This window comes from Phalacrocorax carbo, chromosome 1, assembly GCF_963921805.1.
Source record: "Phalacrocorax carbo chromosome 1, bPhaCar2.1, whole genome shotgun sequence".
In the NCBI taxonomy this organism is placed as follows: domain Eukaryota; kingdom Metazoa; phylum Chordata; class Aves; order Suliformes; family Phalacrocoracidae; genus Phalacrocorax; species Phalacrocorax carbo.
In genome coordinates this window covers 49,628,910-49,656,485 of record NC_087513.1, presented here as the reverse complement: position 1 = coordinate 49,656,485, position 27,576 = coordinate 49,628,910, and the positions used below count along the sequence as shown (strand labels likewise).

Genomic DNA, 27,576 nt, shown 5'->3' with positions numbered 1-27,576 from the left:
TGTTTAAAGCCACACTGTGCTTTAAATGTGGCTCTATACAATGGGTAGCAAGAACTCAGCAAAAGCCCAAGCCTATCAGTATGGTAAGTAAGCTGTGTTTCTGGATGGGTTCTGACTCATATTCAGACATCACCAGAAGTTTCCTGTCAAATCCGGGGCTAACAGGATGGAAAGCAGAAGAAAGGGAATGTAATAGTTATGGGGGAAAGAAGAGAAAATAAAAATACTGTGCAAAATTAGAAGCACAAAGATGACAGGGGCAGGGAGAGGATGACTACATCCCTTCCATTCAATATCGAGATGTTTATCAGTACCGGACTGAGGTGCTGCCTGGCTCTGTCCCCAGCCCTTCACAAACACCCCATAACTATTCCACGTCCCCTTCAGATTGCCCAGCTTTGGGTAATACCACAGGCAAGGCACAAAATTTGCCTGGACTCCTCTTTGACAAATCATCCAAAGGCTCTGCCACCTGCAGTCACGCCCACCCTTTATCTGTGTGTTCGCAAGCCGTTCCTGCTAAAGCCACGTTATGATAAACAACTAATGGGCTTGTGGAAAGAAGAGTGACAGATACTTTCACCTTAGATCCTTCACATTACCATATTTAGGAAAAGCAGCTGCACTGACATGCAGAGGCATCTTTCTCCTTGAACTCCAATTGACACAACTCACATCCAACTGGAAAGAAACTACTGAAAATATAGCACCATGGTCCAAGGTATTTTAAAAAAGCTGAGCGATTTTGTACGACTTCTTTTTATGTATTCATCCTGGGTGCACATTCTTCATTGGATTTGTAACCGAGAGCCAACACTAAAGTGCTGCTAATTCACACACACCATTCATCCATCTAAAACGTGGGACTAAAATGGGCTGTCATGTCACAGCCAGCAAGGGACTGAGTAAGTTTGCACTAATATTTGAAAGAGACTTATTTCCCCACTAATGATCAGGGTTATTTAGGATTAGGACTCCAGGATGATTTAAAATCTTTAGAAGCACAAAGACCACGAGACCTCCAGAACAATTGGGAAGCACAGATGAGCACAAGTTATGGAGAGTTACAAAATGCAGTAAATTATGAAAAAAGTGGTTGAAATAACAGAAGTTTTGACAGTATTTCATACTTAGATGAGCTGATGGAAGACTATGCAAAGAAATGACATAAGTCAGTGGATTTACTGCTGGTTTCAAGAGGAGCACATAAGGCCACTTGGCTAGAGTTTTTTGAGTAGGGATAGTCTTCAACTATCTTTAACAAGTATTTATGTTCTCATATTGGAGAATAATGAGCTAAGAATGGATCTTTTATTTTTATTCTAAAATCCTTTCATTATTGAAGTCTTCACATTAAACATCTTTCCACTTGGCAGTGCAAGTAGTGTAATTTGCAAAATATAGCTTGCTCCAAAGATTGCCAGAGTATGTTTCAGGCTGATAAAGATTACTTCCCAGCTGCTTCCCATTCACAGACAATATGTGTGGCCTTCTCTAAAGAAGATGGAAAATGTGGTACTATATCCCAGTACCACATGTCTTATACCCACTTCATGTGTTTATGTTGGCTTTTTGCTTCTAGTAGCTAAAAAGCACGGTTTAATCAAGACACTGCTTTTTGCTATATTTTGTAGATAGCTATTGGTTTTGTTATTCATATTGTTGCTTTTATCTTGCTGTTTAAGACAAGATTTGTGGGGCTTCACATGGCTGACAAAACTGGGTAACCTCTTTGCAAGTTTATGCTGGAAGTTTTTTGATACTATCATCACTCTAAAGGAAACTGTGCCTCTGTAGGCTCAGCTAGAGTGCAAAGCCCCGTGTTATCTACAAATTGGTCATCTCACGCTGCCCTTTAACTGCTGGCTCCACTGTCAGCTGTAATAAAATTTGGGGACAGGCCTTGGGAGGTAAGCCAGCCATTGATTCGCTCCTGATACCTGACTGTGTTGGCTGTTGTGTGATCTCTTGGTGTCACAGAGATAAAGTGCAAATTGTTTTTGAAAATCATTGCCAGGAGCGGAGTGGATGCTTTTTTCAGAATGTCACATCCAGTGAGCTGTGACACATAGCCAAGCTTTGGTCCACCTACCAGGTAGAGGAATTAGGTTTATGTTTTACGGAAAGATTCAAGATCAACCCAACATTGTGCTGGTTTAGTCTTTTTTAACCTCTTCTTGTCCTCAGTGTTCTTCCTGAAATAGACAGATCAACATTATATCTATATACCAGCAATTCAGTGAGCAAAGGAATAGGTTTTCAAAAGATGGTGAACCACAGCACGCGTTAAATGCATGCCCTCGCAACTCATGTTTATTTTCACAGTCTGATGTATAAGGCACTGCATCAGTGCTCTGTGGTGCTCATAAAACAGTCTAGCTCAAGAAGAGACTGTAAGGTCACCCTCCATCCCCAAATAGAGCAAGCACATTCCTCCCTTAGTGATGGCAGAGGTGATGGATGAGATGCACTGTCCTCAGCACACCCTCCTCACTGGGCTACCTGCAATCAGCTTCCAAGAACGAGTACTGCCACGGGTGTGCTCAAGGATGGAGAAGATCTTTTAATGTATCACACAGATCAACTCCTGGTGCTTGCCTGACTGGAAGTGACTGGAAGTGGGGTGGCTTTCCAAAAGCCTTGCCCTCACGAAGGGAAGAGGACATAACAACGAGTGCCATGGCTTGTGCCCACAAGGGCTTTCACTGAAAAGTGTGCCTACACTGGTCATCTTTCCCATGAACCATTTCCCAGCTCTACTGCATGGGCCGTTAAATTCAGCTCCATGTTCCCTATCTAAATCCACTGCAGTAACATCTGGCCATTTAGTTGGCAATGGCAAGCCATGGGAATACAAAGACACAGAAAGCTCTTGGGCCGTGAACTGCTGGGGCCTGGGAGAGCACTCCACGGCAGGAGGGAAGTCCTTTCTTGCCCTGTTCTTCTGCAGGCAGCCACTAAGGAGCCCATCACTGTCAGGATACCATGTTGCCTTGGCTTTTGGTTGTATTTGGTGCATTTAAAAAGAGGAACAGCTTCTCCAGTAGCTTGGAAACAGAGTATCTGAGCTTTTTGATTGCCCAGTCTCGAGAAGCTGTTTGTTTGTATACCAGATACTGATTTATTGCTCAACAGCTTTGCCATTTAATATAATAAGTCTTGGTGGCAACAAAAGACCAGTTCTCAGCCATACAGGTTTGTGGAAGAAAGTTGAATAATCTTTAAGTACCATTAGCAGTTTCTGTCCTACAATTCAGGGTCCCCTGACATGGACTCCAAACTGAGTGTAAAATACTGAAAGGAAGGAATTAAATGGAAATAAATCAGAACTGAAAAAGAAAGGAATAAATACTACTGTTTTCTGCAATTGAGTGAGCTACTCCATTTGTTTATCTCCTTCTGGGTTTCTTCTGTCTTCTACATCTGCTTTCACTGTATGCTTCTTGGGCAGGCAATGTCTCTTGCTATGTTAATGTAAGTGCACAAACCCAAACTCAAAGGCATCACAAAAAGGGCATTAAATTCCAAGCTCAGCAGGGGAGGGTCCCACTCCAACTAGGTATTTGAAGACCCACACCACTGCACAGGGACCCCAGTATTATATGGGACTTCTAGTGAGAACAAAAGTAAAAAAGACAAAATAGGGGAAAAAAAGAAGGTAGAAATGGCAATGAGACTCAGCAAGTGGCAGAGCCAAGACCATGATTTCTAATCAAAAAGGGTGTAGGCAAATTACTGTATCACTAAATGTGGCTCAGCATCAATCACAGTCCAGAAGAAGAGGCCAGGAGCTGGGCAGGAATAAAGGCAGCCAATAAGGACAGAACATGCTGAAAGATGTAGACTATGCATCAGGAACAATGGCAGCATCCCCAGTGGGTTAGGAGGAAAGGTGGTCACTGTGCCACTCACTACTGCCCTGTGAAACTGCATTGGCATAGGGTTCCCTACCACCTGCTTGATTGTGTTTTGCCTGAAAATGGCAAAAGCTTTACAACATACTCTGTTACACTCAATGCTAAGAGGGAAAATGTGTACCAGAGATACAAAAGCGAAGCAAGAAACTGAGAGGCTTGCCAAAACAGGCAAAGGTGTGCTCCTAAAACACAACTGCAGGCAAATGTGCTCCTAAAATGTAATTGTGAAGCATCCCCAAGAAAGAGGTCATCCATGATTTAAGTGACCAGCTGTCATGTCCTCAAGGAGCACCATGGGCAGTCCCATAACTGCTTCTCTCACTACAGAATCCAGCTGAGTACGAGAACAGACTCTTTCCTGCTTTTACAATTTTCTTAGAGGGAAGGAAAAGAATTCTTTTTGCAGCTTAATAAAATTAAGGGGGAAAAAATCCCTAAATAATTCCTCTAGCAGTTAACAAAATTAAAATGTAGTTATGAAAATATGATACTACAAATTACCTTCAAATGTAAGCCACGATCAAGGCTGCCAAAATTCATAACCTGAGTGATATCTATTTAGTACACGTATCTAGCATAATGTGAATGACAACCAGCTCCAGTCAAAGTCCAAGTTACAGGGACCATAAAAACAGCTCTTACTAAATAAGAACCCTTGGTACCTTTGCCCCAAACTTGGTCTGAACCCAAACTCAACATCATCTGAGGTTCACAAAGTTCAGATAATTCTGCTAATTTTTTAATTGCCACATGCCTCTTTACAGTGCCTATAATTAGAGGCCAGAGTGCCAAAACTGTCCTGGAACCTGTTTCAGTGCAGTTATGTGAATGACACAAAATGTTTTCCACCAAAACTTTTGAAATTCCAGCTGATTTCTGGCTTGACTGGACGGATTACCAGAACATGCAGGGGAGAGACAATCCCATGCATGGACTGGAACTGACAGAGTAGAATAAGGCACAAAAGTGCACTTTTCTTACCTGCTTTTTACTGCTGGCTGCTCTATTTTATCCTGAAAACAGGAAAGGGGAGGAAACAAAGGAACTTGCTTGATTTCTGTTTTTCCTTCCCCCCCTCCCCAGATGTGAGAATATCCTTCTGTGCACCAGTCCTTTATCAAAATTATTCCACACGATTCACTCCACCCACAAACAGTTGTGAGCTTCTCCTGTCCTTCCATGTGAATTGCTGCAAGGACAGTCTCTGCAGTTCTGAAAATGCGGCTATTGCAGTGTCTCTCTGTCACTCTCAGCATCCCAGACCACAGCACTTACTGCGCTCTCTCGATCCAGAGCAACAGAAACATATTACTTCAAGGCTAATTAACCAAAGGACAAAGTAATGAAATAATTGTGCCCTTGATTCACAGAATGTTGTTGTTTTTGGGCTGGCATGACGTGCAACTTTATATTATGGAAAATATGTGCCAAAACAATGCCTGTGAGGTGAATGGCAGCCTGAGTGGGTGATAGGATACTGCGCGTTTAAGCAAAGGAGTGTTTGGCTGGGAGTTGAAATGAGAGCTTATTGTGTGCCCTTGAGTAAACAAAGTTATAATGGGTTACATTGAGACTGCTGACTTCTAACAAACAATGCTCTCTGTGTAAGCATGACTTTTTAAAACCATGAAGCCTGAGGCATGTATGCTTATTATCATATGCCTTTTTATTGACTCATTTTATGTAATGCTTTTGAAAGAACACAGAAACACACAGTATATGAAGGGAACAGAGCTGAGGTACGTGGATAGGACTGCCACCAAGTATTGGCATATGCTATGATGGTGGCCAAGGAACAAAAAAACCTAGGACATCACTTTGGAAGTAGCTGCAACTATAAATCAGCAACATAAATATGTTCCAAAGGCATGGCTTCTCAGGGAAATTTTCAAACTGGAATTTAATGATCTAGGGATGGTGCAGACAAACAAAAATCCTTACAATAGTGTTCACACAATGGACCAAGAACAGGCTTTTTTTCAATCCATCTTTGAATATTCTTACCGTAAACATGACCAATACACTTCTTTGCCAACATTACATTGGTGAGAAGATGGGGAAGCTTTACAGATTGTTTCTGAATGATTCTCATGTTCTGGGTGTCTTTTCTGTTAACTGTCTGTCACCTTCACTGTTTTTACAAGCAGTTTGCTGGTTGCTTGTAGGATCAAGTCCTAGTGAAAAGAAAAGTGTATTTAGTTTATCCTCTGGTTAATATTTTTGTTAAAAAGATGGGCAAGTAGAAAAAAGCTGTATAAACCAGCTGTTGGAGATTTTCAGGACTCAAAACATTTCAAAGCATAGCCCTAGAAGGAAACAGAGCTGCCCTTGTCCCATTTCTCATTCCTGTCACAGCCTGAATGAGCAAATATGTTGCCGTCTTCCATTCGTGTTACAGTTGGTGGTGCTGGGATATGAACAGATTCATCTTGTGCCATGGTCAGTTCTCATTTCCATCTGTGGATAATGAGTTACAGCAACACAGCAACAGCAGTGACTCTCATTACAGACTTATTTTGAGGACAGAGAGAGCAATAAGTACAGAAAAGCCCATTAACAAATAGTGCCCATTTACGACATTCTTAAAGTTGTGAGGAAAACAGAGAAAAAATTAATAATTTTTTAGGTTAAAAATTTTCCTGAAAAGCAGAGAAAACCTCGTACCAATCATTGCTGTATCACTGACAACAAAGTCATGACAAAATGCATACATGATAGGGTTTTGATTGCAAATGAATAAGCTCAGGAAGTATCATTCCCAGAGACCACTGCAAAATCTTCCTTAATCCCAGTTTGTGTGGTAACCCCCTGGCTCACAAAGCCCAATACTGAAGCAGACTCAATTTAAAGCAAAAACTTTTCTGTGTGTTTGATTTGACTTGCAAATGTGAAATACCAAGCAAAATATTACATCTTGATCTTCCAAATGGAAAGCAAAAGGAAGACTGGAAAAATCAGGAATTTCCTTAAGAAACAAGTGTCAAAAGCTTTATTCGTGACATCTCCTCTCCTGCCCACAGCTCAGCTCCATCTGAGATACCCAGCTTGAATGAGTGACTACAAATAAGATGTTGGTGCCTATCATTGTACCAAATACCCTTTCTTGTTTCTGAAGCAGGAGCTCCCGCTGTGCATTGGCTCGTCTGGCTCTGTAAGACAGCAGAGCTCCACTCCAGTTTTGAGGTTAGGCTCCTCTCGAGGCAGCTTCTCTTTTCCCCAACAGAGGGAAAGCAGCTTTGCAAAAGGAATGCAGAAATAGCATTTTTGCCATGCCCTTGGTGCTTTATTACCTCCCATTTCCAGACAATGTACACAGAAACCCTTTGTGTTTACTCATTTTCCAATATATTCCAGGTAGTCAGGGAGTGAGTTTCATCCACATTCTGGATGTGAGAGTATAATATCTGGCAATAGCATACCAAAAGACCAGTGACACACAACAGTAGCTTATGATAAGATGCATTAGACTATTAAACATATTGCCTATTTCACGTGAAAAGCAAAGCTATTTTTCATATTTTCTTAAATACAAAAAGAGACAAATGCTACATTAAAATGTCCCGATTCTCTTGGATCAGAGATTGTAATAGAAGCTCAGAGAAGGGTGGAATGTCTTCACTACTTTTGATTTTGACTGTGTTCCATCCAAATTTCACTTATGATGGCAGCAGGCTTGAAAGACATAAGTAATTCACACCAGTGATTTTTTTTTTTTTTAATTTATGGCATTATGAGTTAGAGGATGCATTTGATGTAAGATCAGACAGCTGGTACCAAGTTCTTTTAATTTGCCATTTCTTAACAGCATGTCCTGTGGGGCAGAGATTAAATTCTCTGGGAAGATTGTTAATATACTGGAATAAATACGGAAGGTCAGATAATGTGGAAACACAATTAATGTCACGAAATAGTTACAAGGAAGGGAAGTTGAAGAGGATTTCATTCAGCTAATTTATCACTACATTATATATAATGAGTTAACCTCAGGATAAGGAAATAAACTTGTTTACCAGGTGACCTGGACCTATTTCTGGTTCTGCCATAGATCTGAATTCTGACATCGGGTGAACCATTTTATATATAAATAGATATTTAAAATATATTGTTTCTGGCCAGCAGTCAGACCACAATCAAAACCAGATCAGTACCACAATCGAAAACAGAATATAAGGTATGTTAGGCACCTGCTTTTCTTCTGAACCCTCTTTGTCTCAAATGTTCAGAATATTTTCAATACAGATTGCATTTCTATGTGCTTTTATAACAGCCAACACAGCAGGATCTCAGCTGAAACCTACAGGTACAATGCAAATAACAGTAATACTGTAGCATCGCCATATGGATGGTATAAACTTTTGTACAAATATATCTGGTACTATTTCAGCCATTGTTGTCTCTTTTATCTTCTTCCTCTTGTTTCCTTTCCCAGCTTGGTGCAGCTACTGGTGCTTCGTTCATCACTTTTTGCAGCAAAAGGACTCTGCACTCTTGGTTTTGGTGACCTGAGGAGAAATGTGGAGGAGGGAAAAAGAGGTTGTCCAAATTACTGATATGTTTTCTTCTTTACCATCTCATATTTTGCCTTGCTCATGACTTGGCCTTAGCTATACTATTTGTACAGCAATATCACTTTGTTGTAAAAATATTTTATTGGAAAGGAGTATGCTAAAGGAACTTCAAAAAATACCTGCAACTTAATATCCTTACAAACATCCTTTTTAGTATAAAAATGTTCTCAGCATTTTTTTCCCCAAACTCAATACAGTCTATTTTGTTTCTGCTATTATCACAAAGCTGCAAATAGGCCCTACAAACTTTATCTGAACTCATTCCGCATGAAATGTTACTTGCTTTATCTTACGGTATGGTAAGATTAATCCAAGAAACATGGAGAAAATCATCAGGTCAAAATAATTACAGCTGTTTGAGCTAGCTTTGATGTTTAGGCATGTCATCTAGAAATGAAAAAGAGTTACTAGGAGGTATCTTTATATCTCTAATTAGTTGGTTACAGTAGTTCTACCATCTCTGTAATCAATCATTAGTCTTTTGACTCTGCACATGCATTTCATTGATACCACTGAGTATCTGAAATGTAAAAAATTCACACTGCATTTTTACAGCGTAGTTACAGACACAGAAAATTCCACAAATACATTTTCCATTAGGATATCACATTTATCTGTTCTATATAAATTGATTTTAAATGAAGAGTGCTTTTCAACTCATCTGCCAGAGAACTTTGCAAAGGGATAATGGTGGAGGAAGATAAATAAGAGGAAAAAAATCTCTTTAGACAGTTAGAACAGTATTAGATGCTTTTAGTATATACATGCTTATTTTGATACCAACTAACTAAAAGAATAGATTAGATTCTAACGCAATTTCTGACACTGCTCTATTGAAAAACAGCTACTGCAAGACCATACACAAATGCTATAATTTGTATTAGTCAGGATGTGCAGTGATGCAGAGCACATGTCTTAAATTAGAAGCTGCCTTTTCATCAGTATGTCAGCTAAAGACCATATCCTAATCTTAGCCATGTGCCACTCTGCACAGCACACGCATGTGCATCTCAGATGAGAGTGCTGTCCCAAGATGCGGCATGGAAAGGGGTCTGTTCATCTTGCTGTGCTCCATGAAGCACCTCAGGGAAAAAAAAACAAAACCAAGAATTAGGTGAAAAGTCAGCACTATACAGAGATGTGTTTGGCTCTGAGTCACTTTAGAATGGTCCATTTCAAGCAGTTAATTTGTCAGTTTTTTCTGAAGTGAAAGGACAACACAGTATGAACACACAATGAGTATCTTAATCACTGCAGCTCTTGTCACCCTCCTTGTATAACAGCATTATGTAAGCATCTGATTTGCATCAGTGAATGGCTCTGATTGCTGAGAAAGCAGTTTGCAATTCAATAAGATTCATACACAACATTGCCTCTCTCTTATTTTCTTGCAGTAGTGTTGGTAGCTGGAATTATACGGATTTTTTCCTCACACTAACAAGCACCAAGGCCACTGCGAATAATATGATTTTTGTCTCTGGATGTATTAAAAGACCTTTCAACACTGAGAAAGATATTGTTCGTATTTCATATACTCGAGGCTCAATATGAAAAAGACAAAAAAAAAGTCACTAGGTCAGGAAGCACAGACATATTGATTTCTTCAAAGAGAAGGATGGCATTGCTGTACAATACACTTTTAGCTCACAGTGACTGAACCATTTGCTGTCTGGAAGTATTTTCTTGGTACTGATGATATCTAGCAGCTCTGAGCTCAGCACATTGTGTTTTGAATCAGAAAAGCTTAAGATGACATTTCTAGCCCTAAATCTCTAAAAACCACAATAGACACCAGAGCAAAAATCCAGGACTTTTACAAGAGGTGATCTCAGGCATCTTTTATGAGTGGTCTCTGCTACAAAGAGCCCTCCATATAACCGAAGAAGACAAAAGAGGCAAGAGGCAAGGGGAAAGACAGGTTACCCTTTCCATTGACCACATAAACCACTGAGCATTAAACAGCATAAAGGGCTCAACTGAGAGGCATCAGGAAACCCACAGTAGATCTGGAAGCGGGACCTGTAGATGACTCTTGCCTGACACTTCCACCAGAAAACTGCACAAAAGGATTAGGTGGAAGACACAGATTACTTTTACAAAAAGGGTCTTGTACGTGTTTTAAAACAAGGGGAAATTCTTTTATCAGCGATGTCTTCAGGAAAAACCAACACTAGTGAGGCAGTTATTTGAGCCAAACATGTAGAGTTTGCTAGCCTTGTGTTTAAACCACCAGATCACCAGTGGGTTTTGTGAGAAAACATTCAAGGTCTGGGCTAGAAAAGCCTGTGGAAGAAGTTCACTAACACGTCCACCTGGAGATTGAAGGGGATATTCAGTGCTCTGAGTATCCAGCACAGGAAAATGTGCTTCTTTAAAGACTGGTGAACTCTGAAGACTGCAGTAATATCCAAATTAAACTATGAAATAAACACTAGGGAACAGTGGCAAAAGACTGAAGTGATTGAGTGTTGTAGGGAAAGCTACAGGAACATCACATGTTTTGTACAGAAATGGATTACTTATTCTTCAGCTCTTTATTTCAAGGATAAGGCACTAAACAAATGGATTAAAGCTATTTTTGAGAAGATACTATCTGAAAATAGGCCAGTAAGCCAGAGTTTCTCAAACTGGCCTTTTTTCAACTCTCTGAATTCAGGACTCCCTCCTCAGATATGACAGATGACTGAATTCAGGTTGAAGGAGCACAGGGTTTTTAACTTTCCCGTCCCATTGTACCCAGATTTTTCAAATAGTGTAATTGAAAGAACTCAGAATTTATTTCTAAAGACTGTTTCTCCCCTCAGGAAGAATGGAACATTTGAGATACCCTTTGGCAATTAACGCATGTGAAAAAAAGTCAAAACAAATGGCGTATTCGAGCCGATGAAAAAAAATCCTAATAGTAAAACAAATGAGGTCTTTATTAACATGAATGAGCCAAACACACTACATCGACTGCTTCTGAGCTGCTTATGGATTCTGTAGCCGGAAAAGTTCACGACATTTGTATCTTTATTAGTCATTGTATTTTATTTGAGCTTATTAAAAGACTGCTATGATATTTCTTTCCCCCTTCTTTTTAAATCATTCAGGTTTGTTTTCAAATTGTATTGCTAATTATTTATTTTTATAGCATTTTGAAATTATATTAAACTTCTGTAGATATTACCAGCTTTCTACAGAAATGCACACTGGAAAAAGAAGGAATGCTTCTGTTAAAGCACTATTCTGTAAGGCCCTTGCCACTGCCAACACTTAGAAGTATTTTCTTTACTCTCAGCTGTGTGATATAGTAGTGAAGATCACTCCACCTTCTACAGCTCGACTCACAGAAGTGGACAGTTAAGATGCAATGCATGCATATATGGGCAAAAAGCATAAAACATGGCTCTTTTAAAATATGTGTGTGTGGAGGGCTATACTCACTTAGCTGCCTTAAAAGGACATTAACAGTACAATTTCAAGCTCACAAGGGCTAAGGAGATATATGAGACACCTTAATTCAGTGGGATCAGGCATTACTTTACTGATTTCAAATTTATGTTCACCTTCATTTTCCACAAAGTGCTGATCTGTGAGATATCTATTTCTCCTCATCGCTGATTCCCAGTACTACTTACCATCCTCCCCAATTACCAGTCTGCCTTTCCCTTCTCAGCCTTCAAAACCAGCTTTTCTCTGCAGCACCAAAAACATCTAGTCTCAATTTCTTTATCTCATGTTCTTTGCCCCAATTAGTTCAGATCAGCTCTCTCTGCCATTGGCACCCAACTCGAATAGCTTCTTCCCATATGCATAGGTTACAGGGCAAAGAAGAGAGAACAAAAAATATGTTTAAACCCCCCACATACCTTAGTTTTGACATCTGGCAGGGCTCAGCAGATAAAGGAGAATATTTTACCTGATTTATAGCACAGTCAAGTATGGATGGATTTTTAGACAGAAGGTAAAATGAACAACTCTCACAAAACCAGCTAAACCATTTGAAGACAAGATGAAAACCCCCAGACTGTGGCAGACACCCAGCACAAGAAAACTCAGTTTACCCGGCTAATTCCAAGTGCTGAACAGTGCATTTTGTAATGGGAAGCACGTGGCTGCCTGGAAAATGACTGTTGGTTATGCTGGGAAAACCACTCGTATGTAATACACACGGACATCATACCCATTCCTTTTTCTTCCTGTGATCCTTCTCTTTGCCTTAAGTTTCCTAATTTCATTGTGCACTCATGTAGCTCCATAAAGTGATTCTGCAGCTTATTTCAATTAAAGGTTGGTGGTTTTTTCTTGTCTGCCTGTTTCTCTTTTTTCAGAAACCCTATAGATATTAAATTGAACTTTGGAACACATGTTATTATAACAGATTTGAAGGACAGGACAGATGTAAAGGCAATGCCATGTCCTCAAATTCATCATTACAGAAAGGTAACTGAAGAGGTTTCAGGAATAAAATAAAAACTCTGAGGTGGCACACAGACACCATAAAAGAGTTTTATCAACAAGGTTTTTTTGCCATTTGACTCAAATGCCTTTTCATTTCTTGGCTACAGGTGATCTTTAGAAATGTGTATTGAAAATGGCAAGCATTTCTGGCAATTTTATTTTTTAAACTTCTACGCTCTCTTAAGGTTCTTGCAAAACACAACTTCCAAGGCCCAATAGTACCAAATCCCGTATTCCCTTTCAGAAAAAAGAAAGCATAAAAAAAAAAATCTGATTTTGCTTTAAGCCTTAAATTAAAATGTGAGTTCCAGTCTTAGCTTAGAGCTATAATTTATAAATCTAAGCCTATCCCTCAGCCTTCTGTAAAACTCTTCCTCACCCTGCACACGCGTTCATTCAAGAGGCATTCCTTGCTCCTCTCGAAATCAAGATCCACAATCACAGACTCTGCCCTCTCCGGCAAATGAGTAACCCAGATGTGAGAGAAATGCGTTCCATATCTCAGTTCAAAGTATTTTTTGTTCTCTTTTTTTGTGAGACAGAGAAGTGTTTTCTTTGCCACAAGTGAGGACTTACACCCTCTCAGCTCTGGATAAAAATTCATAGAAAGCCCCAGTACCAATTACTTCTGACATCCACCCACCACCACTCTGCCTACTGACAGCCCTCAGGGCTTCACAGACTCCAGCTGCCTTGCACACCACCTCAAAGGAGAGCTCTGGGACTGGAAGCAGAGCGTGTGACAGGACACCACCAGCCATGCTGCCTTCACACATGCCTTTGGAGGATGGCGGAGACCGGCAGACACTAGAAACTCTCCCCTCTTCCTGCTAACTTTGCACAACTGGTGCTCTGTGGAAAAACCTCTACTGGATCATGGAGATGAGGCACAGCAGAGATAGATTTTCGACCTTTATCACACATGTTAAGGAGCACGTGTCCCAAAGAATATCTTCAGACGCTAATCCTCCAAATGAGCAAGAAAGCAGCAGGCGTTGAGCCTGAAGGCACTGATAGCATCAGTAATATGCCCTCCAAAATATTAATTCAGGAGCAAGCACTCCACCAGATGTATTCCTTTAGGCTTAAAGTCACCTTTCGATGGTTGCTTTATTGAAGGAGTGTTTCCTGAAATAGCAGTTGGACCCTGGTGCTGCAGCAAGCCCCAAATAACTCTCAGTAATAGTGGTATGAGAAACAAGTGAATGAAATTGGTTAAAAAAACCAGCTGTAGCAGTTAGTACTCAGACACACAGAGGATATATGAGGTAAGGGAAGGCATGGTTTGAGTTTATATTTGCTTTCAGTATCAGATACGCAGTAGGTAACCTCCACCTTCAATTCCAAATGCCTTTTTCTGTGCTTTCTGGACGAAGTGAAGCAAATCCCTGCAGATGTAACACAAGCAACTTTCAGAAGAGCCTTGTCCTACATAAAGCATGCTGATAACACTGTGAACACAACCAGTTCCCGTGAAGGGACTGAAAGGAGAACCAGCTGTGTGAAACTCAGCTTTTGAGCCATTATGCAAATATATTTTAACCACCTTGGTGCATTTCTTCATAAGTGTTTCGTTTCTATTTAATGTGAAATTAGCACAGGTCACTTATGACAGGAACACATTTGCATTGATGAGAAACTAAGCCAATCAAATCAAGAACCGGTATTGGTAAAATCCATCAAGCTGTGGAGAACACAGGTTGTCCTTATGACTTAAGTATTTCAAATAGCCAGAATATGATTTTGAAACATTTGAGAGAACCTTAGAGGGTCTCAACAAACACAGCCAGGCTCCAGTTCTTTCCTGAACGTATTTCTACAAAACTAGACAAGCAAAGCATAAGTCAGGCAACGGAAGATCAGCGAAGTAAATGTGTAATTGCAGACTCAGGACTCAGTCTCACCTCTTCAGGTTCACAAGACGGCTGTCCATCATTTACTACCTTGTACTGAAACCCACGCATCACATCTCTTTGAAAAAACAAGGTCTTCCTCCTCTGTCCCCTGGCACCCCACCACCCATGAAACACGAAATGCGCTGCACTGTGTCTGAGAGGAAAAGTGGGATTAAACCTTTGGATCTTTTTTTGCCCAGGCTATATCTGCCATACTTCAGCGGTCAGTAAGTATGTGAAGCTGATCCTGTTAGAGTCCACTGCATCTCTCCTCAGAAAACTCTCACCTCTCCAAAAGTGGGAATCGACTACTTGTAGTTGAGCTGTCACCTTGATTTTGACCTTTGGAGTACATTTTGTGCTCTTTCTTTTGAAGTCTGACGCTCGCAGCTTTTTTGTGTTGCTAACATCTTTGTACGCTAAGCTGCACATACAAGGTTTCTCACACAGAAACTGAGGGGGAGCCATAAAAAATAAGGTATTATACTTAACCAACTGGACAAAATCAACAAACTCCAGAAAAACAACAACATTAGTGGAGGAGCATTAGGTCTTTGGATACATTTCTAACCTATTGACTGTATTTCCTTTTAGCGATGGTGGGATGAGTTCTGTCCTGGGAGGAACAAAGAACTTTGGATGGAGAATTAGGAATTTTTAAGGGGGATATGATTCAGAGGCCACAAGAGCTTTACTTTATTTGTTACCTACTTCAGGATTGGCAGTAAACTCACCTTAGCAATACTGAACAGAGATTAATAGGGGAACTCAGAGACAGAAAAGTGGAGAAGAACAAGACATGTCAAAATACGTATGGTCAAAGAGCTACGTCAGCTGGCCTTTGAGAGAATAAGGATACTACAGGTGCAGAGATTAAAAAAAGATCAGATAAAAGCTCAGCATGTGTATTAAAAAGTTCATAAAACTCACAGTGAAATCTGCTGGATATAGTTAATGTTATCTTACACATACCAAAAATAGAGAAAACAATGGAATATTGTAATATCACACTGTTATAATGATGGGAAATGAGCTTACAACAAACAGCTTTCAACCACACTGGATTCAACAGAGTATCTTCCAGCAATGCGCTGTCTTAAAAGGCTTTTAGAGGAGCAATGTGACTTCCTTTTCTAACGTTTTAGTGACTTCATGAGACAGAAGACACTAGTGGAGATCCAACAACTGACCAAGCAGTAGATCTGGCCTGGACAGTCAGATCTTCCAGTAAAATAGGATCACAATCCAGATTGGAAGGGACTACTTGACTGTTGTCGTTGGAAACATTTTTACTGATATTCTCAGTCGCTCTTGTTTCAACCCACAGACGTTGCCTCATTGTGAAGAGCCTGGCTCCATCCTTCTTGATGGCTGCCTCATCAGCCTCCCTCAGAGCCATCTCTGCTCCAGCCTGAGCCAGCTCTGGCTCCTGCGCCTCTCCCCACGGGCAGGTGCTCCAGCCCCTGACTGCATCAGTCTGTCTTTGGTGAACTCATGCCAGTCTCCCAGTCTCTTTTGGCATTGGCTCCATTTCATGTAACTTGAAGATCTGTAGCTAAGTAAGCTCTTCTTGCATCTCTAGTTTGCAGAAATATATAGCCTCAAAGGACCTATCATATGGACCTATTATTGCACTGGCTGAACTGGCTTCTGACAGTGCTTACCTTCCCGCCTCTTTAACTGGGGAGGGAACTCAGACCAAACAGCCACAATTCCTCAGGCAAGTTAGATTACAGAAAATTCAACCATGATGTCACCATTTTTATTCCCTTTGAACTAATTTTTCAAAAGATTTGTAAAAAATAAAAGAAGGGAAAATCAGTTTTAGGAAGTGGGTCACTACTTATAATGATTGCCTGTGAGTAGATATTTGCCGAGATCGACAAGAAAATGACACCAGTCAGCAAGTTTTTTGTTTACAGTTACTTTTACTCCGTAGTCCTACTATCTTCAACGGTTTGACTTTCATACAGCTCAGGAAGTGTCCTATTTTTACAGTAGCTTTCTGGGTTTGCTACTAACATCACAGAAAGATCTGTTTGTACTACATTTACCTTTTTTCCTGTTTTTTTGTTCAACAAAGAGAAAGATGCTGAAGCGTGTCAGTGCGGTATGATTTGCCAAAGCACCTTCTGATGCCAGTCAGAGAAGCAAAAGGGTTGCTCTCATTTGCACTGGTAGGAATTGCACATATTGGAATTGACGCTGATTAATTAGATTCAATAGAATGAACCAAAGCAAATATTTAATAGAGCAGGGCGAACACTCAAAACAAACAGTTTGTAAATAACTCACTGGCTGAAAATTCAAATTTATCCAGGTAACTTCAGCAAACATGAACGGCCAACACACTGCCCAACAACCAGGAATGACTCTCAGCCAGAAAAAACCCCCACTAAATTAGCATGAATACTATTTGCTCAGTCTTAAGCTTTACATTAATTTCTATGAGGCAAAACTGTTACACTTTGCTCAGCTTGAGGACTGCATAAGAACTCTCTACAAAAGTATATTTACACCTCCAACCCAGAAAATATTTATTCCTTATTTCAGAGTCTCCACCTAATGGGAGTATCACATTTTGTCAAAATTTTTAAATCAATGGCAATTATTCTTCAAGGGTTTTATACCCCTGCTCTTCCTTTCCAGCATTTTTGTGTATTGCACATTTTTATAGATTTTGTTCATAAGATCATAGGTAAAAATAAACTTTCTTTTTATGAAAGTCAATGGTCCACTTACCTCCAAAGTCAAAATTACAATGCTATATGAAGATTTCTTGATGTTTATCTCTTGAGCATACCCTTGCTTGACACACTGGTTTGGTAAGGAATATGCCTTCACTAGAAAGCGGCTCTTGTTCACCGCATATTGTATCTTATCTTTGCAGGAGAGCTGTCTTTGAACTCATGTACTCATACAAAGTAAGATTTAATGATATACAATACTTGCATGCAACTTAATTACATTGGAGCTTAGAACACTTTTTTGTGGTTCAGCGATAAAACTAGAAATGAACACTTTGAACAAAATCCTTAAGTGGTTAAACCACATTATAAAGTAGCGACATTTGGCTAAAGAATCAAAACCATATAAATAAATAATTATATATGTATGTTTGATCAGGCTGCGCATGTGAAGGAAGATGAGTCACTTCATTTTTTTTTAATGTTGGCCTTGTGACAGCTGAGCAATGTAATTATCTTCTTTTGCATTGTGCTGGTTTTATCTCCTTGGTATTAGATTTTTATTTTTTCCATATTCTAATTTCTGTAGCGAGTGAAGTATAAGACTCAGGGAAGCAAAGCATAGCTGTAATTTAGTTTGCTCAGTTTCATCTAAAGAATATTTCCATACTTTTAAATAAAAATAAAGGCAAAGCAGGGGGACTCTTGTTATTATGCACTCAAATAATGATTAATAAATCTTCCTACTGAACAGTTTTAAATTGGATTAGTTTATCTTCATTTAAAATAAGAAAAACAAACAAGCAAATTCTTTCAACTAGTCCAAAGGGTTTACTGAAGCCATAGTCTACATAAAAAGTCTTTAAGAGCATATACAAAGCTAGAAATATGTTTGGGGCTTTTGTTCCTCATGCCAAAAAAAAAAAAAAAAAAAAAAAAAGCAGAAATGACTTTATTTACAGTGATGCCTCTACTAGTTGACTTATGAAATATGCGTAAGCACATGGCAAATGGCAAATGCCAGGCTACTATCGTTACCACCAAAATGTGTAGACAAATGAAAAATACACAAAAATCTTGAGGCTGCAAATACATAGCAGAAAGCATGGGTATACCATTAAATAATGAAGCATTAATAAATACCCCTTTCCTATTATCACATATATCCCAACTGGAATTAACATGGCACCAAACAGACTTCTTCCAATACCAGGCTTTGACAACATCCCTGTCAAGCTAGTTAAACTGGACAACTGTTAAGACAGAATTAGTTCTAGAATCACATGTGCTCCTCTCTTTTTACTAATGAGCTTGAAGACAAGCCTTTGTTCATCAGAAATAGATTCATCGGAATCAAAAAAAAAAAAGAAAGGAAAGCGTCCCTGATGAAGTAGCATACAGAGGAAGGCAGTCATATTTTGTTTGGAATATGGGATTCAAACTATTAATATGTCTACAATAGTAGACATAGACATCTACAATAGTACACTTAGACACTAAAATGAGATGGCTGTGACCTAGGATAGGCCTCCATAAAGCAAGTGTCTAAATTCAGTGAGAAGAATCTCACCTGAAGTGACAAACATAGAAAATACAACAGTCAAGCTTTTACTTAAAATATTGCCCAGCAGTGTGAAAGGAGTATCACCTTGCATCTGATGTCCTGGCTGACTTGGCAGTCAGACAAGGGCACTGACTTGATGGTAGTGCATGTGCATGAAAAAGGGAAAAACACCTGGCTTTCAGACCATCTCCATTCTCTAACCAACTTCACCTTGGCCCTGCTCGGGTTGCATTTCGGCCTCGCAGTGCGGGAGGTGCGAGTGGATTTGCAGTGGCTGCTCTGCCAGAACTCTGCTGGAACACGGGTACTCCCGCAGCACTACAGGTGCTGTCACACAGCGTGAGCTGAGAGAGGTACACTTGTTGGCAGCCAAAACCACCAGACCAAATCCAGGTTTTGTTACTCATTTTGTAGCTTGGTGACATTTCCATCAACTCATACAAGCTCTAACAAAGAAAAAAGTAACTTTGGACTATTGACTCCAGAATCCTCTGTGCTATAGTAGATATTCTTAGGAGCCCATAATACTGCTGAGTCATACAGAGACGTTTATGAATATGAAAAATTAGAGTTTTTTATGATGATGACATATCGTTTTGATCTCAGTATTACACTCTGAACTTTTGTGGTGAAAACCAGTGCAGATCACCTTTTATATAAAAGTATTCCAGTACTGCACAATTCCCCCCAAGCAGCACAGTTTGCACATACAGCAACTTTCTTACATGACTGTGAATAGTAAGCAGTCCACTGGCAACGCTATACAAGAGTAAAAGGATGAACAGCCTTACACACAAAACCTATTAAAACTAAAACCACTAGGCTCTGTGTTCAAGGCATTCAAAAGTCAAAGTCAGAAGCATTACTAATGACAGGCACATGTAATAAGATCTGTGTGGTGAAGCAATGCATCATTGTGGCCAGATTTAGAGCCAGATCATCACTTTAGAAATATCAATAGCTGGATAAGGTCCAAGTTACTTCCTCATCAAAGCAGCATGACTCCCGACTCCAGTGAAAATAGTAACCTTAGTTTGTGGAGACAAAGTCCTCATCGATAATGAATCTTAACATGTCTATGGGATCTTCTGCCTCCTCAAATGTGAATTAGCACTGATACCTCTTGGCACTCTGCCAGCAGAGGCTGCTCACTGAAAGCTGAGTGGCAAATGTGGGCTGGTGCAAGTTGAATAAAAATATGATATTTGAAGTATGGTTTACCAGAAAAACTATGATACAACTGTAAAATGTGGCTATGGGAAAACTAGAGAAACATTTGATTGTGGTTATTACATTTCTGATACAAAATGTAGCCTGACACATGTATGGCCAGCACCCTAAAAAAATCATGCAAGGCCTTAGTCCTTCAAACCAGCTCCCCATTTTTTGGAGCCGAAGGACAATCATCAATCTTTTGAAGCTTCTTGTGGATTGCCATGTAGCCTGCTCACCAAACTTGCAACTGAAACACTACCAATTTTGCTCTTTAACAGAACACCACAGATTAGCTATGGGCCACATACCAAAGCCACGTGACTCAGAGTTAAAGGTGCACACATTTCGTTCCGCCAGCTCAAATTTCTGAAGCTTTGTCTCTCAAAATAATCCAGTATTCACTAAGAAGGTCCCTGGAAACCTCTGGGAAAACAGGAACTGTTTTACTAAATTAGACCCCTGACCCATTTAATCCTTTCTCTGGTAACACGAAGAGTTAATAAGCTAGGCATTCACGACCACCAGGACAGGTTTCACCCTGATTTTCAGTGTAAGTCAGAGATTGACTTAAATGCTAAATGGAAGGCTTTGCTCTTCATTCTGTGTTCTTATTATCATAAATCTGGATGTGTATTATAGCTTTAAAATCACTACATTCTTAAAGTATATCTCAAGATGTGTTCTGAAGGTCTCAATTCTATGGCTAACATTCACATGAGGAAAGAGGATCATTTTTAATGATCGCCTGTCCAGGTTTCCTCTATGATCAAATTCTACGCTATACCCACAAGCATGCCGACACAAACACAGAATTCCCCGTGCTCTGGGAAATCTGCTTTACCAGCAGTAGGTTAGGACTGAGCCCCCAAATAAACCTCTTGAACATTTTATGTAACTCTTGTATTCATCTAGTAAGCGTTAAAGTAGATGTTAAAATTCAAAATATTCACAGCCACTACTCTGATAGAAATGTATCTCAAACATGCATTTGAACAGACATTCCTGCAGGACCAAGTGGAAATTCGTCAAAGAGCATAAATGCTTGCTTAAACACCCACTGATGTTGGCAGCATAACTGTATGTGAAACTTCTGACTGAATCAGGACCTCTAACTGTTTCAGGCCTGTTGCTGTACGCTTCTGGGGGAGAACTTATCTTGGGCCGCATATCTCCGGGACACAGGGCTCTACCCACCCTGGGGACAGCGATGCACAGACATCAATATGATGGATGCAAAATGTCCATTTATTTAGCTGCGTCACACGCTTATATAGCTCTTGCGCTTCCTGTTCCTGCCAATCCTATGGGGAGGAGTCTATCTTTCCGTCACATCCCGTGATCTTCCGGTCGCTGATCCCTGTCTATTCCCCTACACAGGCCATTTTTTCATCTGGACTTCCAGAGACATCACCACCATTCCACTCGCATATTCTGCACTACACAGTTGCACGGATAATGTTTCATACATATATGTATGATATATACAGACTCCAGAGGCCAGAAAAACACATTTTACTCATAGCATTCCAAATCTTCCCTGGAGCACATATATATATCTTGAATTCTAGAAACCCTGACTTTTTAGTATTTCTGCAGAAGTTAAGCTTGTCTAAGAATCTTCACAATGAAGAGCTGAAAATCAGGCTTCTGAACTCATGTTTATATGCTTTAAGAAATGATCTGATATTTAAAGGCACTGAGCCTCAGGTGACTTTGGTGGATTTAGGAGAGAGGTTTTCTGATAGAGCTGGAACAAATGCCTAATCTGCTCCCTTTGTGGTTGGTAGGAGTATTACTGTTGAGCTTAGCGTAGTTCAGCTGCTGAATTCTAGACTTCTGTTTCTGAAAAACAGGTAGTCATAGGAACTGAATACTAAAGAACCATCAAAGAACAGGGCAGGGTTTTCAGAACACTGCAACCAAAACATGCTCCCTATCTCTGAGCGTTTACTGTTACTGCTTGCTTCAAAGACTAACAGGTGTATGGGAAATAGGATATGAGAAAGATAACTTCTTGTTTCAAACTAATTTTAATCCTATCATATTTCCTATTTACCCTTGCCTCAGCCTTGAAAGAGGAGATATGCCATCTGTTTCAATAAAAATTAAAAGTATATATGTATACAAACACACACTTGATTGGGGCAGTGCTAGAACTAGGGAGAGCAAATAAAAAAAAAATATCTTTAAAATATTAAACATGGAAAATTATGAAACAATAAAATACCTGACCTTTCAGCACTCTACTGTTCAATACTTGGGGAAATGTTTCTTTTAACTACTACAATTATATTAATAAATTTTCATTGGAGAATAACATTTTTCTGATCATCAAAGCTACAAAAAGTTTATCATTTAAAGCAACAGACTGACGGAGTCCGGTAAGCTCAATTCTCCCTATTTCTTCTTCATTTTAATTTCATTTATTGGTTATTAGTAGAATCTTCTCAACCATGTTTCTCTTCTAGGTACATTTTCTTTTAATGATTGAGCTTCTTCATATTGCAGCTGATGTACTTTTCATTGTTTTAGTTATAATTACCAAATTCGGAATGAAAATGAAAGCCACTTAATTATGTAATTGTCTCAGAGACAGCACGATAATTAAAACCCTCAGAAAAGCAGCCCAGAGGCACTGGCTGTGGAGAAAGGTAAAGAATCTATAATATAGGCACCTCAGAAAAGGACAATATATTACACTGTAGGGAAAGAAACGATACATGCATCCCTGAACAGATGCCCTTAAGAGCTCTATACCTTAATCAACATTAAATATTGTATTTTCATAACAGAGCATGTGTAGCAAGACATGTCACCATAAATTGGCTATTCAGAAGTTATAAAAGTTAAGAGACTGAAGCTGTACATGACATTACAAGAAACTGTGTTGAAGATTAAATGCATGACAAAGATTAAGAAGAAAAATAAAAATATAGGTGGGATTAATCTGCAAGTAAAACAGTTAAAAGTTAACTGAGCAATGTATAAAAAATAATAAAAGCAGAAGATGTCCTTGTTGAAGGACTAATCTAAAAAGGTATGTTATCTCTAGTGTTTGACAAATCTTCAAGCAGTGGTACTGAAAGTGTGCAGATGTCATATTAAAAGTCAGTATAAACTTCTTTAGACACAGATCTCCAAGCTTTTACATTTTGCTAAACTTTGGAAGTATCTACAGCTGCACATAGCAAAACCGAAACCAGCTGGACTCTTACACAGCAAAAAGGCAACTCTAAAGAAGTTTCACATTTACGACTTGAATGAGAAATCCTTCAGTTAAATCCAAGAGAAACACAAACATTTACCCTGCTAAAAAAGCCTTAACCCCTTCATTCTGGGTTTGTGATGTGATGACACAGGAGAGGATTTGGCTGTGATCAGATGGTGGGACTGGTTAAAAACCACAGAATTTCTGCTGCTGCCCAGAGACAGGAAGGGAGACTGTGTGCACACTGGAAAAGTCCCACCAGCTGCAAGGGGTGTTACAAGCCCTCAGAAGTGCTCAGAACCCATGTGGAGAATGGTCCCTCTGTATATAACTCACACCACCCCTGAATTAACAGCACCAGAGTTACTATGCTATTTCTCCTGAACGCCATCACCACACAGAAAATATCGTTACATTTGAAATTAACGGAATACATGAACAATGATTTTCTTTTTCATGCTAGATGTCTCAAACTACCACACAAGAAATCAGCTTCCTTCCGTTCCCAGCAGTTAACGTTCATTTCACATGTGTTTTGGCACTTAGCAGTAGATAATTATTAGTTACACTTTTTGCCGTTAAGTACTTTCCTTTTATAATTAAGAAATCCTTTGAATTGTGGACAGTTAACTTTTCTACTGCTAAAGATTCCAAGCAATTAGTATGTAAATCACAAGTTGACACTGACAGCTCATACGGATGAAATAATGCTTATGCACTGAAGGCTACCTGTACTTAATGTAAAAGCAATGGGAAATAATATTTTTTTTAAGTTTCAAAGCATTTAACTTAAAGTGGATCAGAACACAGAACCCCTTGCTTCCTTCTATCGGTGTGAACCAAGGCACAGGCTCAGTGAAAAACAGAAGATGCAAATTTATTTTGAAAAAAAAATCTTCTTTCATTTCCCTTCTTTACAGTTCTTACCTTCACTACGCTTGGACTCGCACCTCTGTGATGCTCAGCTTGTGTGGCACCCATGAGAAAAGAGGTTCTGGAAAAGAGATATGAGACAGTAAAACCACTCGAGACTCTGAGATCTTTTAACAGCTCCAGAGGTGTTACCCAGTGCTTGAATAAATTAGGACACAGCATCCTGCTAATCAGCTCCTGCTTCTGCTTTCCGAGTTCCCCCAGCACACTTTTTCTGACGATAAAGCACTAGCAGGTACCAAACTTTATTTTTAATACACACCTATATAACTGAATTTACATATAAAGCTGGAGTTTCCTTCCAGTGAAAACGATTGATTTGATGCATTTATTGTGTATTGAATACATATTTTATCTGATATTAGATTTGAGGGCATTCTCCTAATTCTCCATTGTGATTGTTTTAACCCTGTTCTTGCTAACTCCATGCAAAAAATTACAATTCTACTCCCATTTTGATCCTTTCTGCTACCTGTTGTTCCCGATTTATGAATTTGCCACCTCAGGTACTACTTCACACACACGTTAAACGTCTTTAGAAATTTACAAAATACACGCAAACAGCTTGGGCACAAATTCCCGTGAAGATGTTCCATTTACAGGGAACTGCCCTCCTTACTCTAAGACACCAGTGAGGAAAGGCATGATGTAAAAACCTGCCGGGGCGTGCTGAGCGCTGCCGACGCCGCCGGCCCGGCGGGCAGGGGCCGCTCCCGCCGCTCCCGCCGCTCCCCTGCCCCGGCCCGCCGCCACGACCCCGGCCCGAGGCTCCGCCGCAGCGACGAGCGCCCCCAGCCGGCCCGCGCGGGTGGCACCGCCGCGGCAGCGCTGGCGGGCGGGCGGGCAGCGGCCCCCACAGGCCGGCGGGAGGAGGCGAGCGATAACGGCGGTTCTGGCGCTTCCTCCAGCTTCACCCCTTTCCCGGCGGCCCCCACCGGCCTCCTGATGGCTTTCTCCCCCCGCCTGCCCACATCCGCCGTCCAGCCGGAGGTGAGGGTGGGCGGTACCCCCGGCCAGGCCCCCCCCTCAGCCCAGACCCACCGAGGCAGCCACTGGCCTCCGCGCCCCGCGCTCCCATAGGCTGGCGACACCTCAGCGACAGCCAATCAGAAGGCAGTTGTCAGGTTCTCCCGTCTATTTTTAGCATGCGCAAACAGACGCTCGCGGTGCTCGCACGGAGCAGGCGCGCGTGCGGGCGGGCGGGGCGTTGAGCTGCGGGCGTTGAGCTGCGGGCGTTGAGCTGCGGGCGTTGAGCTGCGGGCGTTGAGCTGCGGGCGTTGAGCTGCGGGCGTTGAGCTGCGGGCGTTGAGCTGCGGGCGTTGAGCTGCGGGCGTTGAGCTGCGGGCGTTGAGCTGCGGGCGTTGAGCTGCGGGCGTTGAGCTGTTTAAAGCCTGAGTAGGGTCAAAAACAGGCTGTCATGCACCTTCCCGTGGACGGAGAGGGGGAAAGCCCCAAACAGCACTGCTTCAAGCAATGCTTTCTAAAGAAAATATTGAAACAGAAAGTGTTGTTTTAGAAAGATGTTTTAACTGCAATGGTGCTTGCAGCTGCGAATGGGTCTGCAGACCGTTTGATCCTCTGTCCTCACACCTTTGCTTTCTCCAGCCTGGACAAGTTGCAGGGGTTGGCCCTGCACACAAAATGGCTCATGGGCCCTGTCAAAATCAGTGTGCCTTGTGTGCAGGTGGTACATTGCCTCTTGAACAAATCAGCAGCAGAGGGAAAGTTAGGATTACTAGTATGGGCTAAATCCTGTATCTTTTAAAGTTTATTTTGGATAGTCTCATTTAAGTCACACGTAAAGTAGCTAGCTACCTCTGTTACTGATGTGCTTCTGATACACTGTAGGTCATTACTGAATAATGATAGATGTGTATGTTCTGGAGAAAAAATATTACACAAACTCTTAAATAATACTTATATTGAATATTTTGGAGGGTTCTGCTATTTCAGATAACTGGAATTGCATTGTCTTCCAGTTTCTCACAGAGGCCCAAATTCAATGGACCATTTTCATACGTCCTTAGATTCAGAAGGATTAGACACATGCTAAAGCATTCAGTGAAGTACAGGGATGAAGCAGGCCCCTGTTTAGAAATGGAAATGCTAAAGTACAGTAAGAAAAACTGTCCTGATATTTAAATCAAGACCTAAAACAGTAACAAGGTCTGTATATTGTAGAAATTTCAAGGAAAAAAAATGGTCTTGTTAAGTTTTTAGGACCCTTGTATAAACATAAAGAGTTTAGATTATGCTAAGTATATGGGTACTGAGCCACAGTTGATCAGCTGTATGGGGGTTTGTGCATAATGATGGGTCATAATAGCTTCCTGGGCTTTGTGGTGACCTGCTCACAAGAAATACAAAGAGTGGATGAGATGCGGACCTATCTGTGCGGTGAATCCCTAAAGCAGTAGGCTGATCTCCAGGTCCTGTGCTGACACTACAGCACAGGAATGGATTTCACTGCCCATGTACATTGAGATAGAGTTTGGGACAACTCAAGAAAGAAATCTTGCAAAATAAGACAGACTCTCCAAAGTCAGCCAACAGCCATTCATTTTGCAATGACAAGTATTCCCTGACAAATCTTGCAATATTAGAGCAGAAATTTGCCCGGCTGCTCCTCATCGTCACCAGCCCTTAAGTGATGGTCAGTGTCAGGCTGTTCTGAAATCTTTGTCCTCATTACTCAGTCCCCATGGATGCTTTTCAGTTGCCAGTAGGACATACCAAATCAGCAGTGAAACAAAAGAACAAAGTCTGCTGTGACAATGTTTGGATGCTATTTCAAAAAAGTGGCCTGTGGATTTAAAATCTGCCTGGAAAAAAAAATGTTGTTTATTCTGTCATTGCCAGAACATCGATATAGTCAGAAACATTATTTCAATGAAGTTTTTACATGCCATTGAACGTTTTCTCTGTGTTCACGGGTTGTCAGTCTTATGTGCAGATTAAACTAAGTTCTCACAGAGGAAGCTCACGCAGCGTGAATTCCGTTAGCTTTGCTGATCCCATTATGCACCATAATGCGAGAGTGAAGATTGCTCTGCATAAATATTCATCTAGCATCTTTCAAGTTTTCACTTTTCATTCTGTTGCTGCCTGACCTCGTCTGCCACTTTTTGCTATATAATCATTACTGC

General features: G+C 40.5%; 1 long non-coding RNA gene across 4 annotated transcripts; it reads right to left on the bottom strand.

The window, feature by feature from the left end:
• Positions 1-5,562: 5,562 nt before the first annotated feature.
• Positions 5,563-25,736, bottom strand: LOC135313212 (uncharacterized). Of its 4 annotated transcripts, none has more exons than XR_010372853.1 (3): positions 25,472-25,736; positions 24,425-24,491; positions 5,563-8,419 (listed from the first exon to the last, which is right to left on the bottom strand). It is a non-coding gene; the product is annotated as an uncharacterized LOC135313212 (long non-coding RNA). The 4 variants fall into 4 exon arrangements; XR_010372854.1 differs by lacking the exon at positions 25,472-25,736 and adding an exon at positions 25,087-25,424; XR_010372858.1 differs by lacking the exon at positions 25,472-25,736 and adding an exon at positions 24,955-25,079.
• Between the last annotated feature and the right edge of the window lie 1,840 nt (positions 25,737-27,576).